This window comes from Nipponia nippon, unplaced genomic scaffold, assembly GCF_047370975.1.
Source record: "Nipponia nippon isolate SJK-2023a ecotype South Korea unplaced genomic scaffold, ASM4737097v1 scaffold_1, whole genome shotgun sequence".
Taxonomy (NCBI): Eukaryota; Metazoa; Chordata; class Aves; order Pelecaniformes; family Threskiornithidae; genus Nipponia; species Nipponia nippon.
Genome location: NW_028262290.1, coordinates 90,234,834 through 90,253,002, shown reverse-complemented (window position 1 = coordinate 90,253,002; position 18,169 = coordinate 90,234,834). Strand labels below are relative to the sequence as shown.

The 18,169-nt window shown below is 42.9% G+C and overlaps 1 protein-coding gene across 1 annotated transcript in view; it reads right to left on the bottom strand.

Moving 5' to 3' along the window:
• Positions 1 to 3,138, bottom strand: part of CDH20 (cadherin 20) — a 125,266-nt gene extending 122,128 nt beyond the window's left edge. The window contains exon 1 of the mRNA XM_087737052.1: positions 2,996 to 3,138. The gene's annotated coding sequence lies outside the window, so the exon portion shown is untranslated. The remainder of the gene's footprint in view (positions 1 to 2,995) is intronic.
• Positions 3,139 to 18,169: the final 15,031 nt, after the last annotated feature.

The window sequence follows — 18,169 nt, the reverse complement described above, 5'->3', positions numbered from 1 at the left end:
ATGAGGAGCCACTTGGTAAATTTTGTATTTGAAAATGGAGGAAAAAACACTTCAGACTTCTCTCAAAATCTTGTTACTGGCGGCCTTCAAATTATTCTAGAGTTTAATGTGGTATTTGTGTAAGGGGTACACTATGCACATTTTTAGAAATATTCTCTGTCAGAACATCGTAAGCAGAAACTTGAGCAGTGTCTCTTACGCGATCACTTGATCACTACACTTTTTGGATTTCTGTAAGAAGAGTAGAAGAACATCCTTAGGTTTCTCGGACTGGATAGGTGCAATTAAAGTTAGCAACATCCCCCTCTGGACTGTACTAGTAAGTAAAATGCCTTGAAGACATCCTTTCAATACAGCTTGCCATTAAATCAGGAATACCCTTCATAGACAGAATACTGAGTATCACTGGTAGGACAAAGCACATTCAACAGCTTAATAAAAATGCTTGTAAAGTAGATCTTAACGTTGGCCCTTACATACTCAGTTGTTACAAGTTTTTTTTACCATCACTTCGGACAAAACTCTGGAGTAACCATTCTGTCCTTGCTCTTCTAAACTCTGTGACCTGAGCGAAGCCTGCAGTGTTTTATATTAGTTTTATACTGTTAGATAGACAACATGCCTCGTGTTTTCTTCACTTGTCTTTCCACAAAAACCTCACAAAGTGCAGGTCAAAACCTTCAACAAACTCAACTTCAACAAAATATAACAAATTGCTTTACTTTTCAGTGTTGGATGAAAGCTCCTTTTTTTTTTTTTTGTTTTTTTTGTAATGGGTAGCTCCTAGCTTTCTGCAGGTGCAGTGACAGAAAATTATGGTTAACTGAACTTCTTTGTAAACCTTGTCCAATTCCAGAACATTTATTTATTTACTTATTTATGATGGACTGGCAGGCTACATGGATGTCTGCAAGCCAAATGAATCTTTCGTATAACTGCTCTAAAGTCACAGAAGTTATGTGAAGGATGAGCCTGTTTCCTTCACAATTAGACTTTGAGTAATTCTTTTACTTTGTTCAAATGATCACGGACTTCTTTGTAAGTTTTCCTTGTTTTAAACATAACATTCTTCCATCCTTTCTGATAATTAATCCACTGTTATGCTTCCTTATCACAAATTTATATATATGGAAAACCATCCTATATAGGAAAGAAAAACATTTTTTGCCTATGGTGCCATCTTCCAGTTAGTATCAGTAAGTCATATCCTATTGCTTGTAAGTGCATCTTCCTTGACAACTTATAACCACCTCCAGTACAAACACACACAGGTTGTATTTTCCTGCTGTGTCACAGGGAACAGCTAACACAGTGTAACGAGAGATCATTTCATTGGATTACCATGAAAGAGTCATTGCTGCAAGGAACTCGAGTTGAACGGGGACACAATCACAGTGTTAAAAACTCGAAACAGTTTACCATTAAAACCTTGTGTGCTGCTTGAAAAATGTCTTAGAGCAGCACAAAAGCTGGCACCATTAGCGTTCATCCCTGCTGAGTTGGCAATAAAGTGCACACATAAGTAAAATGCATTAATTGGTATTAGTCAATCTAGTTAAGATGTTCATTCTCCAGGCATCTTCAGATTTCATTTCCATAAAATAGGATTTCTTTAAGTCTCATAATTTGATTTTGTCCAGCCCGACACGATGTTGACACAGTGGCAGCAAAAGCACAATTACACCCCAGCTTTACAAAGGTGGTCTCTATCTAAACAGACCGGGACCCACGTGCTCCCGGTCTCACAAAAAAAAAAAAAAAAAAAAAAAGGAAAACCTGCGGAAGGGGAAAAAGTGATACATTTTCCTATCATTTTCCTGTTGCTATTTTTCCCCCCTTTCCCCCGTATTTTTCCTACTGTGCACTACTGATTACTGCACTTTAAGATCAGAATGAACAATTAACTGCCTAATTATTCCAGTCACACCAAGCCACAATGAAATCTTTATTCAGTGTTTACAGCGATCTTTGGCAGAGACTGTCTTGCTGTTTTTAAACCAAGAAGAACTGCTCCCTTTGGCTCCCCTCAGCATCAGCTGCCTGGGTTTCAGAGCTGGATGCCAATAATCAGCCTCCTTTTTCTCTTCCAAAGTGGCTATTTTTTTTTTTTTTTTTTTTAGGGTGAAAAGACCTATTCTCATCAACTCCCCATATATTCTGCCTGATTTATGTCCCAGCCACTGGGTCTCTTCCTTCCGTATCTTTTACCATTTGTGTCCCCCCCCGCACCCCCGCCGAGCCCCGGAGCCCCCCGACCCCCGGCGGGGCGGGGGGGCGGCTTCTTTCTCGGGATCCCCGGCGAGGCGAGAGGCGAGGGGGCGGGGGGGGGGGGTAGTTTCCAGCTCCCGCTGTGCAGCACCCCCCTCCCACACACGCACACCTTTTCCTACAGGTTTTCCGCTTTCTGCAGAAAGCCCCCGCGGAGCCTCCCCGCCGTCTCCGCCCCGGGAAAGTTGGAGGGAGCCGCTCCGTGCGGCTCCTTCTGCCCCCGCTCCCTCTCTCCGAGCGGCTCCCGGGTCCCGACGGCGAGCAGCGACGCCGGGACACCGGGACACCGGGACACCCGGACAGGGACACCCCCCGCGCTGCCCAGCTCGGCCCTGCCCGCCGCGGGAGCGCTCCTGCGGGGGGGTGGGGGGGTGGGGGGGAAATTGTCCCAGGCAAACTCCAGAGCGATGCGGTGGGGGCTTGCTCCGTCCCCCACCGCCTCCTCCTCCTCGCCCTCTGGTTGCGGCTGGGCAGCTAGGGGGCAGGGGAAAAAAGAAGGGGAAAAGAAAAAAAAAGGAGCAAATAAAAAAAGAAAAAAGGGGGGGAAAAGAAGAAAAAGAAGAGAAAAAAGAAAAAAAAAGAAAAATGAAGAAAAAAGAAAAGGGGGGAAAGGAAAAAAGAAATAAAAGAAACAAAAATAAAAGACAAGAGAAAAGAAAAAGGGGGGGAAAGGAGGGGAAAAAGCAAAAAGCAGCAGCAGAAGTCCCCGAGGGACAGGACGGGTTACCTTGCGGTGCGGAGGAGCTCCCGGCTGCCTTCCCGGCGCTGGGACTTCCCTCCCTCGCCGGGTGCGCCCCTCACATCACCGCGCCCCCCGCCGCTCCTTCCGCAGGGGCCGCGCCGGCCGCCTTCGCCCAGCGCTGCCGCTCGCTCCCGCCTCCGCCTGCGGGGGGGCGGCTCCGCGGGGCTGCGCGGGGCTGCGCGGGGCTGCGCGGCGGCGGCGGGCGGAGGAGGAGGCGGAGGAGGAGGAGGAGGAGGGAGCCCCGCGGCCGCCCCGCTCCCCGCAGCTGCCCCCGGCTCCGCTGCCCGCCAATACCGCGGCGGGTCTAAGGCTACCGCGGCGACCTGCGGGAGGCGATTGGCGCCGGGGAGCTGCGCCCTCCTCCGCCGCCCCCCCCGGGCCGCTTGCCGGGGATCCCCCCCAGCTGCTGCCCACCGGGTCCCACGCACCTCCCCGGCGGTGGGAAGAGCAGCCCCGCGTCTCCGCTCTGCAGGGCTTCTTTCGTCTCGGGAGGATTCAAGAAGGCAGCGCAGGGGCTGTGAGAAAACGGGCTGCTGAGGCAGAGCAAGGGCGACGCTGGGGAGGCGAAGCGTTGCTTTATTTAACGAAGAGGGTGCGGAGATGAAAGCTGAATTTCTTTAGAAGGCTCAATTTTAGTTAATAAACATCCTGAGACTAATGTCAGAGCTACTTTTATGAGGGTAAACAGTACAGTTTCCTGGAGGGTTTGTGTAAGACTTTGGAAAAACAACCAAATAATAAAGGGGTTTTACACTTTTAAAGATCATTTTAGTGTCCATAAAAGCTGCCAGGCTTGCTGAAATACTCCCTACCCACAGAACGACAGCAGCGAAGGCAGCGGCAGGACAAGGCATCCTCTCTGCCTACCAATTTGCCTCAGTCTCGACCTGAAATAACTAGGAGGGCAGATATTTCTCACACCGTCCCTGCGCTAGCCTTCATCTTTCTGCGCAGTGTGGGAAGGAGGCAAACTTGTACCAACTTTGATGACACGTACATGTGAAAGAGAGAGGGAAACTTGTCCACTTGGTTACGAGAAGGTTATTACCTCTGTAATAGCTCCCTGTAGTAATAAGGTTTTTTTGCTGCCAGAGCAGAGCCCATTCCCCGTCTCAGTTAAATTGGTAAATCTCAAGCAACTCCACTGCGCAACTCCACAGCAGAGCTGTGTCCTGGCAGTCTGTGGCCAAGCCAGTGACTGGCAGTAGGAGACTCTAAATCTCGTTGTCGATTCCTTGGGGTGCTGCCAGTCCCTCAACAATTAGATCTCAAGATGAAGATTCAGATTACACAGCCAAGATTTGGGATTTTTTTTTTTTCTCTCCAGATTTGCACTAATGATTATTTGCAGAACTAAGGTCACACTGGCCAGTTTTCTGGCCCTGCATTTTTCATATTGATCATAACATAGTCATTTCAGCATTACAAAAGAAAAAGGGCAGTCAAATCTCTGGAGAGAAGTTGTTGGAAGTTTGTATGCTGGCAAAGTGCCCCAAACAAATGATGGATTACAGCTATGATAAATGAATACTTTGATGTGTTGGGAAGCAATATGATGTTCTCCCTGTTTCCTCTATGGCATGTTCATCTTTGGGCTCCTCGGGCTGACTGAACATTTTTAGCGTAACCGTTCAAGGAGGCAGAAATGGCTCTCGTCAGCATCACTGGTCAGCGTCAGAGACTCGGTGCGCTTCTGATAATGATAAGGCGAAACATACCCCTCAGTACCACTTTTCCCCAATATTAGGAGAGAATACTTGCAATAACATCCTGGAAAGTTATCAGTACACCATTACTGCCGGGAGGCTGATTACAAGACCAACGACCTCTTGCTAGAATTGAGCGGGTTCTTGAGTCAATGTGTAATTTTTTCCAGACTAGGATTTTATTCACAACATTTACTTCTTGCAGCATATACACACATCTTTATTTCTCTACTTCAATATAGTATACTCAGAATATGTCTGATTATAATTTAAAAGGCTAAACAGATGCCAGTTGAAAAGTTTGCATCTCACTTTGAGTGTAGTCTTTGAGTTTGTTTTTTTTCCCCAAAGCTGGACTGCAGTAAGGGAAAAAAAAATAGAATAAAATACATATGACAGCTTTAATGGAATGGTGGCTGCAGTGGATGCTCTTTGATTATTGCATATACCACAGCACCATGAAAATAAAATGCAGATACCGTCAATTGATTAAGGTTATAATTTAGGATTAATATATAGTACATAATGCAGCACTCCTATATGACACGGAAAACCCAAGAGAATTCTATGATATACAGAGTGAGCACCGGAAAAAAATCTACACATTTAATACACGAGCTCCTCAGTTTCACATATACAGCTGAATGGGTTATCCAAACATTGTGTTTACTAAAGCAGATATGGCTGCATACTCTAATTTCTGCCTTGTGTGTTGTCTTCCTTCACAGGGACACATTTCAGTAATGTGCCTGTGACTTATCTTTTCTGAGAGCTGTTATGTGATGTACAGTTAAATAAGAGGAACTTAGATTTTCACGGAGTGTCTCATGCTCCCCCCTAGTACAGGGCTAAATCATGCAATCTGAAGAGTGCTCTCTTGTGCCTCTGAAATCAGAGTTGAGAGTACGTTGCAAAGAATGTGTCCATCAATTCATCTGTCTCAACACTACATGGTTTCAACCACCAGGCTTTTTCAGGAAAAATGGGAGAAGGTTTCAAACATTCACATGCAGAAGGCACTTATTATGTACAGAAAAGGTGGATGAAGATCTATTTCACCTCCTTCCTCAAAAACAAAAAATAAAATTACAATTTTACATTAAATAAACTGAACCTAACTCTCAAACCTTACATGAACCATAAAAATCAATTCTTGAGTATAGAGCATTTTATTAAGCACAGTTGTGATTAAATGTCCTTACATGAAAGGACTGAATCTTTCTCTCCAATACTTGACGTTCTCCCTGCCACCATGCTATACATAATGCTAAAACCATGCAAAACAGAGTAAAAAATACTAAAGAATGCAGCATGCTGAGTAGTTTTAGAATTTAGAGGCTTTCCAAGAGATGAAAGAAACATTTTGCTATCACTGTTTGAACAAGAGAATTTTGTATGCTGAAAGCTGTTTACACTATTCTCCTACAAGGAAAACTTGGAAGAAGCAGCATTATATACGGATATTGCTTATGTGTTCGTACAGTTTTCTGTCTTGCACGACTCAAATGAGGAATGAGTTACAAGTTACCTGAATGACAGAGGTGAGGGAGCAAGAGAGGAGAAAGCTGAAAACCAACTATTTTCCACTTTTGTATTGTCACTTCATGTCATACAGCAGCTTTTATGTTTGTGTCTTATACCCCTGACTCAATTTATCCAGGTCTGTTCATGATTCTTCCAACAAAAAAATAGTTTTTGGATTTTGCAGATGTGGGCTGTGTTGTGGTATCACTTTACAGGTGGCTAACATGAAACTCTCATTCTTTGCCAATACTAGAACTGGATATTTGCACCAGGAAGCGTTGGAGGAATTGATACGATATAGATTTTGTAGCACCTTCATGGCTTTTTCAAATACGGGGTGCTCCTTTAACTGTTGATTTGCTTTTGCAGTTAATCATGACCGAAACTGCATTGTTTTTTATTGTGCAATAAATCATGGCTTCTCAAAATGCAACAATTTTTAAGGGTGCTACAGAGTCTATTTGAGAAAAGGAAAAGGTGAATGTTAACTAAAAAGAATTCCATATCCTAAATGCTAAAATGAGGCCGTCACCCAAAAGCAGAAAGTTTCCAAAGCAATAAAACAAAACTGCACATTGCTGAAGAAGTGACGTATAAAGACAATGCATATATAACAAGAATGGTGAAAGGAACACATACAGTCATAAAATCACATCCACCTTTGTAAAATGTTACTAAACCAGTAATAGGAACAGCTTTCAAGTTGTCATGTCCACAGGCAAGAATACCAGCTCTACTTGTATCCAAGAAAGCCCAAAATGTCACATGCTACAACTGAACACTACACAGTCTGTTTAAAAAGTGTGCATGCACACAAAATCCAGTGAAGAACTTAAAATGACAACAGCACAGCACAAGCAAAGACATGCGTATATGGATGTACCTTGGAACCTGTCATTCAACAGGCTGCAAGACACTACCTTCTCAGTCACATGCCTTTCTTTTTGCCTCCGCTCTCCCTGTCTTCCAAGTAACCACTGATGAGTCCCCAGGGCTAGCTCAGGACTAGGGCCTGAGTTTTCACCCTTTTCAGGGGGTTACTTGAGCTTACCACTGTCAGGCAAAGTTTTTAAAGGTCTTCTCCCTCAGAACTGTGTGTCTTTGCTCTGCTTCCTTCCTTGTTTTGTGTTACTCAGTTGTTTAATACAGTGAGTTATCTTCTACGTTGCTTATGTAGGGTAGGGAAAGGAAAATCATAGAATCACAGAATAGTTAAGGTTGGAAAAGACCCTTAAGATCATTGAGTCCAACCGTTAACCTAACACTGCCAAGTCCATCACTAAACCATGTCCTCAAGCACCACATCTACCTGTCTTTTAAATACCTCCAGGGATGGAGACGCAACCACTTCCCTGGGCAGCCTGTTCCAATGCCTGACCACACTTTCGGTGAAGAAGTTTTTCCTAATATCCAACCTAAACCTCCCCTGGTGCAGCTTGAGGCCGTTTCCTCTCATCCTATCACTTGTTACTAGGGAGAAGAGACCAACCCCCACCTCGCTACAACCTCCTCTCAGGTAGTTGCAGAGAGCAGTAAGGTCTCCCCTCAGCCTCCTCTTCTCCAGACTAAACAACCCCAGCTCCCTCAGCTGCTCCTCATAAAACTTGTTCTCTAGACCCTTCACCAACTTCATTGCCCTCCTCTGGACACGCTCCAGCACCTCGATGTCCTTCTTGTAGTGAGGGGCCCAAAACTGAACACAGTACTCGAGGTGCGGCCTCACCAGTGCCGAGTACAGGGGCACTGTCACCTCCCTGGTCCTGCTGGCCACACTATTCTTGATACAGGCCAGGATGCCATTGGCCCTCTTGGCCACCTGAGCACACTGCTGGCTCATGTTCAGGGGGCTGTCAACCAACACCCCCAGGTCCTTTTCAGCCAGGCAGCTCTCCAGCCACTCCTCCCCCAGCCTGTAGCGTTGAATGGGGTTGTTGTGACCAAAGTGCAGGACTAGGCACTTAGCCTTGTTGAATCTCGTACAGTTGGCCCCGGCCCATCAATCCAGCCTGTTCAGGTCCCTCTGCAGGGCCTTCCTGCCCTCCAGCAGATCGACACTCCCACCCAACTTGGTGTCATCTGCAAACTGACTGAGGGTGCACTCGATCCCCTCATCCAGATCATCAGTGAAGATGTTGAACAGGACCGGCCCCAGTACTGAGCCCTGGGGAACACCACTTGTGACCGGCCGCCAACTGGATTTGACTCCATTCACCACCACTCTCTGAGCTCGGCCGTCCAACCAGTTTTTAACCCAGCACAGAGTGCACTTATCCAAGCCATGAGCAGCCAGTTTCTCCAGGAGAATGCTGTGGGAGACAGTGTCAAAGGCCTTACTAAAGTCCAGGTAGACAACATCCACAGCCTTCCCCTCATCCACTAAGCGGGTCACCTTGTCATAGAAGGAGACCAGGTTAGTGAAGCAGGACCTCCCTTTCATAAACCCATGCTGGCTGGGTTTTCTTCTTAGTCACCTTTTCTTCTACCTTAGTTAAAGGAAACCTTATTCAAACATATATTCAAACCTACTGGCCATTTGGCAGCATAGCCTTGTTTTGGACTATCTCCTGCTCTTTAAAATAAAGCCTTTGTTTGTCTCTACACCTCTTCTGAAACCTAATTCTCAGTTTATCATTTTAGTCCTTTTTTTCATCTATTCTCTCTTGGAAGGGATGTAGGATTCAGCATCTTCTTTCTCAACGACTGTCCTGAGGGAGGACACTGAATTGAACATGGGCTTCTATTTCTGCCTTTTGAAAAAAGACCATCACCATGGTCTACTCCATCAGTATCTTCAGGAGAGTAATTTGCTACCCCCATTTGTCTGGAGCCACTGAGGAAAATAGTGCCTTTTCTCCTGCTGACAGACGCATTAGCTTTTCCTTCACACTGAGGCTTTAAAACTGCACAGCAGTGCCAGGGAATCCCAAGAGTAGGAGTCAACTTTAAAGCTCTGGACTTTATTAGTTTAGTTTGAAACCTGATTTGGTTTCAAGACAGCAGCAAAAAGTTCACAGAGTCCTACCCGCATCTGAAAATTTCACCCCAGACAGAGGACATGATGAGGCTTGCATGGCTGAAAGTCTCAGAGGGAGCTGCCGAGGAATTGCCATGGCACCTTGGCCTCTCCCTGACTGCACCATTTCAGCTTGCTTACTTTTATCATATGGCATGTGGAATTTCAAATTGCAAAATACATGCAACCGTATTATTACAATTTTATTTACTTTTAAAAATTTTTCTTCAACAACATTTCTTATGGAATGCTGATGAGCAGCTTTTCTGCTCTTCCAGCCATTTAGTAAAACACTTCTGAACATCTCTAACTGCACCAGTTAGGCAAAAGGAGTGAATCGTTTGCTGTGGTATATCTACCACAGGATACGGTGTGTGTACAATGGACAAACCACAGGTAGTATACTGGCTGGTATACAAGCAATTGTCAAATCGCTAGCTACACCCTTGTCTGCCGTGAGAGAACTGTAGGTAATGAAGGATTGCCTCCTCTCCATGCATGATGATAGGAGCTAATGGGAAAGGAATAAGGTGAAGAAGGAAAAAAACACCTCAGGTCTCTCTATATGAATGTTAAAAGGACCAGGCTTCTATTGTCAGAACTTAAGTCAGTGATGCCTGTGCTTGGGCTGCTTTTCCTGATTGCACTGAAAGCCACAGTACAAAATGCAGCATAACTCTGATTGCCCAGCACTGTAAATGTTCTCTCTATGGGAACTGGGCAGTGATTTTTCTTTGAATACATCATTTACAGCTTGCTACAGTGATTCTGCAAAGTCAATACTTATCCTTAGCACAAAGCAAAGAATGAAGGGCATTATGGAGAAAGAGAGAAAGACACAGTGACAGAGAAAGATGAATTCCATTGCACAAGCACATTACAGGTTCCATTCATAGGAGTAAAATTAGGTTGGTTTTTTTTCAAACACAAAGTATTTTTCAAAATACATGCAATATGATTATATTTAAAAGGATCTTGTGTGCAGCCTACGTGTCACTACTGACATAAACTCTCTGGCAGCGAATTATCATATGATTATTTACTGTGCAAAGAAGATCTATTTATTCATTCAAGTCACATATATTTGCAAGGCAAGGTGTAGACACAGGTAATATTTTTTATTAGACCAACTGATTAGAATGGAAAGATGGATCAGGCACACAAGCCCTTCCCAGAGCAAAAACTGGTCTGTTTTTTTTCCCTAGGTACTCAAGCTGGCTTCATAAAAGATGTTATTTCTCCTCGCAAACTTAGCTTCTGTTGCAGCCTTAGATCACCGTGACTGTTACAATGCTTCTACTTATGTAATTATAAAACACCTATCTGGGAACCTGGTTACTCCTCTGCATTATTAATAGTGTCTGACATGTTTTCACTACTGTGTTGGGAATACGCTTAGACACTGGTCACCTCAAATAATCAAATTGCAGCCTACAAGTGTTGAGGAAGTTTGTGGAAAGCAATTTTCAGCCACAGGATATTAAGCTGTGCTAGAAGTAGTTTGCTAGAAAGCAGTTACATCCCTTGGACTTGCAGTAGGTATACCCTGTCACTCCTCTGTCTTACTTCCACAGTTAACAAAAAAAGTTAGCAGGTGATCTACCAGCCTTATATTTGCCTCTCCCTTGAGATCACTGCTGTTGCAGTGAATGGCTTGGAGTCTGTGTTTTCTAAGTGGACTTTAGGACTAAATAGGGAATAAATGAAAGATAAGCCAGATAGGGTCCTCAGTCTCTTGTCCTGACTCAGGTAAGATTTAGGATTTTCAATGGGTGCTTGGCTTGAGCTTCAGAAATCCACCTCATTTTTGGAGAAACATAGCATCTTTTTCCTTTTGAAATCTACATAATGACCTCTAAGTAATTTCATTGCAGTTTAGAGGCATCTCATTAACTGTGCTCCTTCCCTGTTTTTCACGTGTGTTGCTTCTGGACTTTGGTTCTGCTGAGGGCCAGAGGCAAAGAGCTCAGGGATCTCCTGAACAGAGCCACCTGCAAGTCCTGCCTGGCCGAGGGCAAATGGTCTCACAGTGTGGACACCCTTCGGTGAAGAGCGCAGACATCCCCTGGTGCCCCTGGAGCCTCAGCAGTGGCTCTGAGGGCAAAGCTCTGCACCAGAGCTGGTCAGTTTTCTCTGAGCAGGGAACAGAGCACGGGAGATCGCTGGGGGACAAAAGTGGGTGCGCTGGACTTCTCTGCAGAAATCCCCCTGGGTGGTCTGAAGAACAGTCACTGATCTGCTGTAAGCAGCGTAGTGCGAACAATGCCAAACTGCCAACTACGGCAACCAGGAGAAGTTTAGTCTCATCTCACCCCTTCACAATCCCCACTGACAGGCAAAAATTGAACAGGTCCTTAACACTAGAAGAGAGGAATCTAGTTTGTAGTGTGATACAGGTGTGATCTAGACAAATTGCACCTATGTTTTATTTGAGCCCATCACAATACAACATAACAAGGCATTTCAATTACCTCAACAAGCTACTAATACAACTTTATCATTTCAATTTTTCATCCCTTTTCTCCAACTCGGTGTTTCTTCTATATATCACTCTAAATCTCACCAGTTCCAGCCCAGTTTAGGCTAATAAATGTCAGTCACCATTTCAAGCCCAATGAAAAGGGGAAGCTCGCGGTGAAGAAAGCCAAAGGCCCCAGTTATTGCCTTGGGCCTGGAGCTCACCCCTCTGAACGGGGAAATGGACAGCCTCATTCATCCCCGCTAGCTCAGAGACAGGGATGGCACAGAGAGGCAGAGCTGCTGAGTCTTTGCAGTAAGCAGGGCTGCAGGATCGGGCCAGCCCCAGGAACAGACCCATATGTTCCCCAAAAGCAAAATTTAAGCAATGGTTTGAAACACGCCATGCCAGGGCACAGTCTTAGCTGGCATACGTAGGGCCTAAAGACAGACCAGAGATGTGCACGCAGGTCTGGGACAATGTATTTAACCACAGGAACTTTTATGGTCTTCAGGCATGCTATTCCTGTCTTCAAGGAGGGGGACAAATTAAGCAGGAAAACAGTTATTTACATATTAGCTGGAAATGCACTGAGATCCCAACAGACAGAGTGCGAAAAAGATAATTTTGTACCGTAATTATGTTTTTTCTAAAAGACAGTGATAAAGCTTAAGGGTTTCAAAGATTTTATGGATACACAGAAGAGGCAAACAAGTTAAAATAATACTGCAAATCAACATACTTAGATGGTTATTAATTCTGACTAAAATTTGCCATCTGTGACTGAGAATTTTACTAAATAAACCCCACAAATTATAGATTATTGTAGCTAAGAATCTTCATGGCACTGTTTCTTAAGCTCTGGTACTGAAATAGCTCCGCTGTAAATGAATATTTACAATAAAAGTATGCTCATAAAAGTTCCAAAGCATTTCCTAGTGACAGTCTGTTCAACTATTTAGTGATTCGAAAGAGAACTCTGCAAGAAAAGCTCCATGTCACTGCAGTACATAAAATATAGAAATGTATGAAAAGTGACAAAGGCAGTATGTTACTGCTGAGGTGCCTCTAACTTGACTGCTAAGCTGGTTGAAGTAACTTTTCATAAATGTCCTCAGTTTTCCTCGAGTAGATAGAATAAGAGCAAAGTCAACAAAAAGTCTCTTCGTTGTTTTTCTTTGAAGATATTACTTTCTCTGGAATATAGTAAAAATCTGTGTTCAGGACATGTTAGCTAATTCTGAGGCATGTGTTCACAAGCAGACACATAAGAGGCTAATTTACATGCTTAAAGGCAATTGAAACTTTGTTTTGCATATGTAAATGTACCTGCCCAGCGTAAGAAGTGGGCTTTCCAGTATGCCCATGTGTGAGGTGGGTTTACAGGCTTAAAAAAAAAAAAAGTCTGATCCACTACTGCTGTCACTGTAGCTGTCATCGCAGCACAGTTCAGGCAGAAAACCTCAAGACACCTATCAGACCAAATCCTGTGGACCTTCTTCAAGCAAAAAGTCTTGTTGATGTCAACAAACATTTTCCCCGAAGAATTTGTAGACAATTGAGCCTTTTTTATACATTCATGTTTTAGGATCATTGACTATCTGAAACAAAAACAAAACAGGTTTTCTTTTTTAACTCAGAGATCAAGGCATTGGGGAATGAAAATGAAAAAATGCTCTCCTTTAAATCCACATAGGGACTACTTTTAGAATTTTAGGATACCTTGGAAGGATCTGAGTTTTTAGGTGAGTATAGAGAACTGTTTGAAGAGCAAGTTCCTTTAAAGACAAGTCATGATGGTCAGATACATATTAACCACTCAGAATATGTTTTTTCCTATGAAGCAATAATTTTAATATGAGAAGCATGCATTTAATGTCCAAAGGGTTCAAAACAGTAACTGTTAGTCAACAAACCTGCATCTTGAGTGCTTTTTTTAGTGTTGCTTAGGACCGTACCCAGACCATGGCCCATTCTGTCAAAGCTAATGTGTCCCCAGGCTGAAATTCCAGCTAGGAATTTCTGTTTGCTGGAAATGACACACGCTTCAGTTTCCAGGTCTGACCATCTCCCTACCACAGACTCCAAGTTTAGAGTTTTAAGGTAAGCAAATCATGATGAACTATCAGTGGAACAGAGAGTTTCGCCCTCAATAGCACCTTTGGGTCCAAGAGCTGGAGAGAGGAGAGAAGACCCCAGTCACCTTTTCTGAAGGAAGTGTACCTGATAGAGATAAAACCAAGAGGAGCAAAGAGAACATTTTCAGGAAGCACCTTACTGGTTGTGATAGTCAGAGCATTGATGAAAAATCATAAAAGAGTTTCCAGAGAGCTCAACCTACTTTCAAATTCAGCAGACATTTTTAACAACAATAAAGAGGAGACAGGTCTGGACATTTTCAAATGGTTTCAGAAATGCTGGAATAGTCCCTAGTCCAAAACAGCACTGCACATTTGAAGGTAAGATTTGTGTTTGTTTGAAAATGAAAGACTACTAAGAAAGAAAATTAAAAGATAAAAGATTAAAAAATGCCCACCAACTTATAAATGGAATAAGACATTTATATTTAAAATATCTGTAGAAGAGACATCACTCTTTACTAAACTCTACCAGCTATTAATTTATCATAATGTAAATGGTTTAATTAATGTTTAATGATACATCACTTTCCACAGGAACTGATCTCCAAATACACTGCTTTAGAAAAGGGATTTGGTAGCCTAAGAAATACATTTACGTGAGATGGGACAAATGTGTGGTTCATGTAAATCATCTAGCTCCAACAAAGGCGAGAGAACGATGTTGATTTCCACAGGTTTACTACCTGCAAATGATGTTACAAATAACATGTATCATCTTAGTTCTTGTCTCATACATCTGTGTGTGTATGTCTTCGTAGCTCTTTTTGTTTTCTGATAACACAAACGGACTTTGTGAAATCACTGAATTACGTTGCTTGAGACAAGTATGTGTAAACTACAATTTTTGCAGTGCTACCCTCTAATGCTATGTAATCTGATGGCAAATATCACCAGTCTCCTAGTTGCTAAGTTATGTAGCAACACTCACACTAGATAAAATGAAGAGACTACATAAGTCACAGTATTCAATAATGTTACTTAATAAGGTCACTTACTAAAGTAACCCCAAAACTACAACCGCTAAACTCCCTGTAGACATAGTAAGAGGAAATTCAAAATTATGCAAAAGGTTCATATCAAGACAGATCTCCTCTAATCGTACAGTACTGTAAACATTGAGTGTATCACAGAAACTAATTGAAAGATTTCAGTAGCATTTACAGCTTTTCTTGCTTGATTTAGTATTTTTCCTTCTCTCAGATGATTTTTCAAATTTTCTTCTTCAACACAATAAGGAAACAAAACAAAAGACATTTTCATTTCCAAAGTTCTCCAAAGTGTGGAATATCCAACAGATATAATTTTCCAAGTGCTTTGAAGGCTGTGTCAGCTGCAGGCTATTCTTGGTATAGCCACTGGCAATCCAAGAGCAAAGCAGAATGAATTCTGGAGCAAGATGAAGACCAAATACCTCCAAGTCAAATTCTAACTAGGTGGAATTATCTGTAGGAAAGAATTACTAAATCAAACTATACTATTGTTTGGTGCAGGACTGTCTGGGAAGTGGAGAGATACAAGTTAATCTAGGTGCTAGGACTTTATTTTCTTGAGGTATACCTTTAAATATCAAAAGTTTCTGACTTTTTACAGTGCTCTTTTTCATTTGTTACCTTTTGGAAATGTAGGGATGTTGCTTTCAGTTGTAAATTTGCTGCTCCTACAGCTTTAGCTTAACTCTTACCTATACTGGCACTACTATAATTCAACAAAACACTGAAGTTCAACATCAGTGTAACTGTTTTCTGAATTAGGTACCTACAAGCAAATTTATAATTTGCTTTCAATTTCTTCACTGGTTCCATCACATGGTACATGTACTCCAGACAATTTAAGCTAACTCAGCCAGTTCGTCTCCTGCAATGAAGGGCCCATTTCCTTCAGTGACAATTTATGTTAATGATAATCAGATGCTTTTTTAATTAACAATGACCTACAAGCATCCTAATATATTTCTCTCTCTCCCTGATGGTAGTTTTTTACAAGACTGTGTCACTCCATTTCATTTGAAACTTGGGGGCTTTTATATTTGTTCAGACAGCGTAGGTCCCACAGCCCCTTCATTTTTGCTTTCGCAGCATTTATGTTCGTATTTCCCTGTCAGTGTGTGTAGCTCTAGAAACGGTAGCACGGTGCGGGGCTGAAGGGAGGCTGTGTTGCTCCAGCAGTGCAGAACTGATCTTCACATGTGCAACAGCTCTGAAAGTGCCCAGATTCGCTAGACTTCCCACACATACCTAGAGTGGCTCCATATTACACATACAGGGTTGCCTTGGACACACTACCAAAATGGCAAGATTATATGCTATCGGTAACAGCCGTAGTGTAGAAGGCAACCAGTAAAAGTAGGCAGTAGAGACAGTAGACATGTATATATACAAAAGACTGCAATGTAAAATGCAATTCCTTTTATTCTATGCCACATGTATTTCTAAGAAATAATACTATTTATAAATTGCTTCAATGCAGAAGGATATAGTCCTTAATCTTGCCTCCTCCACATTAAAAAAAACAACTAGGCTTATAGTTCAGAATTGTTATAGTTTCTTTTCCAGAGCCTTTTTCTGCACTTGTCTGTCAGGGCTATTGCTACCCAAGAGACAGTGCAGGCAGCTGCCTAGGACAGCAGACTGCAGAGGGCAGCAAAAATGTGCCCATATCTCAGCTGTCCCACGTCACACCCTGGCATGTTAATACAAATCTGCTGTCCTCTTTGACTTCTGCTAATAATGCAGGAGTGTGGCCTGTGATGGCTGAGGCACTGTGTATGTTATGCTCCCTGCCTTCCCTTCTACAAATGCACCAGCCTCCCACAGAGAGCAGGACACACGTCTGGCTAATGCAAGTGGGATTTGGATGTCTGCTGCAGGTCAGGAGTATCTAGCCCGTGTCAGCATCTTTTTATGCTGTCCGATTGTAGCCTGATCACGTATCTAGAAGTCTTGTTCTGAAGTCTCTTGAAAACAATTTTTCCAGTCAATGCTGCTTCCAAGCCATGGCTATGTGGATGCAACAGTTTTCCTTCAGTAGTGCGGGAAGGGATGTGAGCTCATTCATGTCCTAATACACTTTTTAACAGGAGAAAGGGAGACACAACTGGATGCTATGGTATGCTGATGACTCTTTTCAGATCTATGTATCCTTACTCTAGCCTGTAGGTACTCACTATTGGTTTTAGGGTTTTGGACTGCTGTTTAGATAACTGGGGCTCCTTCAATACAACTCCTGGAAATTAACCTACAATAAGAAAGGTCCCAGCTGATGTCATACAATCCTTGCCATGGTCACTATAATAGAAAAACTTTACTTAGCAAAGAAATTTTGGAATATTTCCAGGCAGTGACCAGGCTCTGGAGGCAGCAGAAAGATGACTTCTGTGGCTGCTGGAGCTGATGCATTGTTTTAGGTACAGGGAATTTTGTTAACCCATTCAGGGGCTGGTAAATACCTGATCTGGATCACAGGAACCAGAGACACACTCAGGAGAAAGGATCAGCATTTCCTTGAATTCTGAAGCTGAAATACAGTGTGTGGGTACAGAGGTGAGTGGTTTTTTTTGTAATCATTGGTCATCCCAGCTCAGTTGATGATTCAGATAGCACCCCAAGATTTTATCCCATTTTAACAAATTCAGCAGTATCCTTCACAGACTGGTGGTGTACATGATGGTGTTTTTTCTTTTAATTTGCCTTGGCGATCACAGACAAACTTGCATAATTTGTGAATTTGCAAATAAGAGTCGTCTTTCTGTTTTTTTTAAAGGAAAGGTACACAAACACAGACTTAATGTACCAGTCTGACAATAACTTCATACAAGCATACCAGAAACTCTGATTATGGATGATTGGCTGTAATTGAAACAGAATTACTGCAGAGAATTCCTGGTGCTAGGACTCAGGAGGAGGTATTAAGAATCAGAGAGGGGGCAATCAGAGAACCATAAGGACTGAAGATTAAGGACTTCAGACTGTCAAATGGATGCACTAGCTGGTGTGTTATCATTTATTCTGAGTGTTGGGGCTGTTACATGACATGAATAGACCACAGTTTTTTATTTTATTTTAAATTCACCCAAGAAATACTTTACATTTTGCCAAATCAGAATAAATTATTCAGCTTTCACTTGTTTTCTGCCGAATCTGTTACCCAAAACCTGTATAAAATACAGCCATTCCTGACAAAAGAATTAGGTGCTAGACAGCAACCAGGAACTTCAGTGTTTCTTTCCTGGCACCACATTTACCTGCCAGCCTGCAGGGCAGGCATTGCTGATGGGTAAGGGAAAGGAAGGAGACTATGGACAGGCAGTCCTCAGACTCA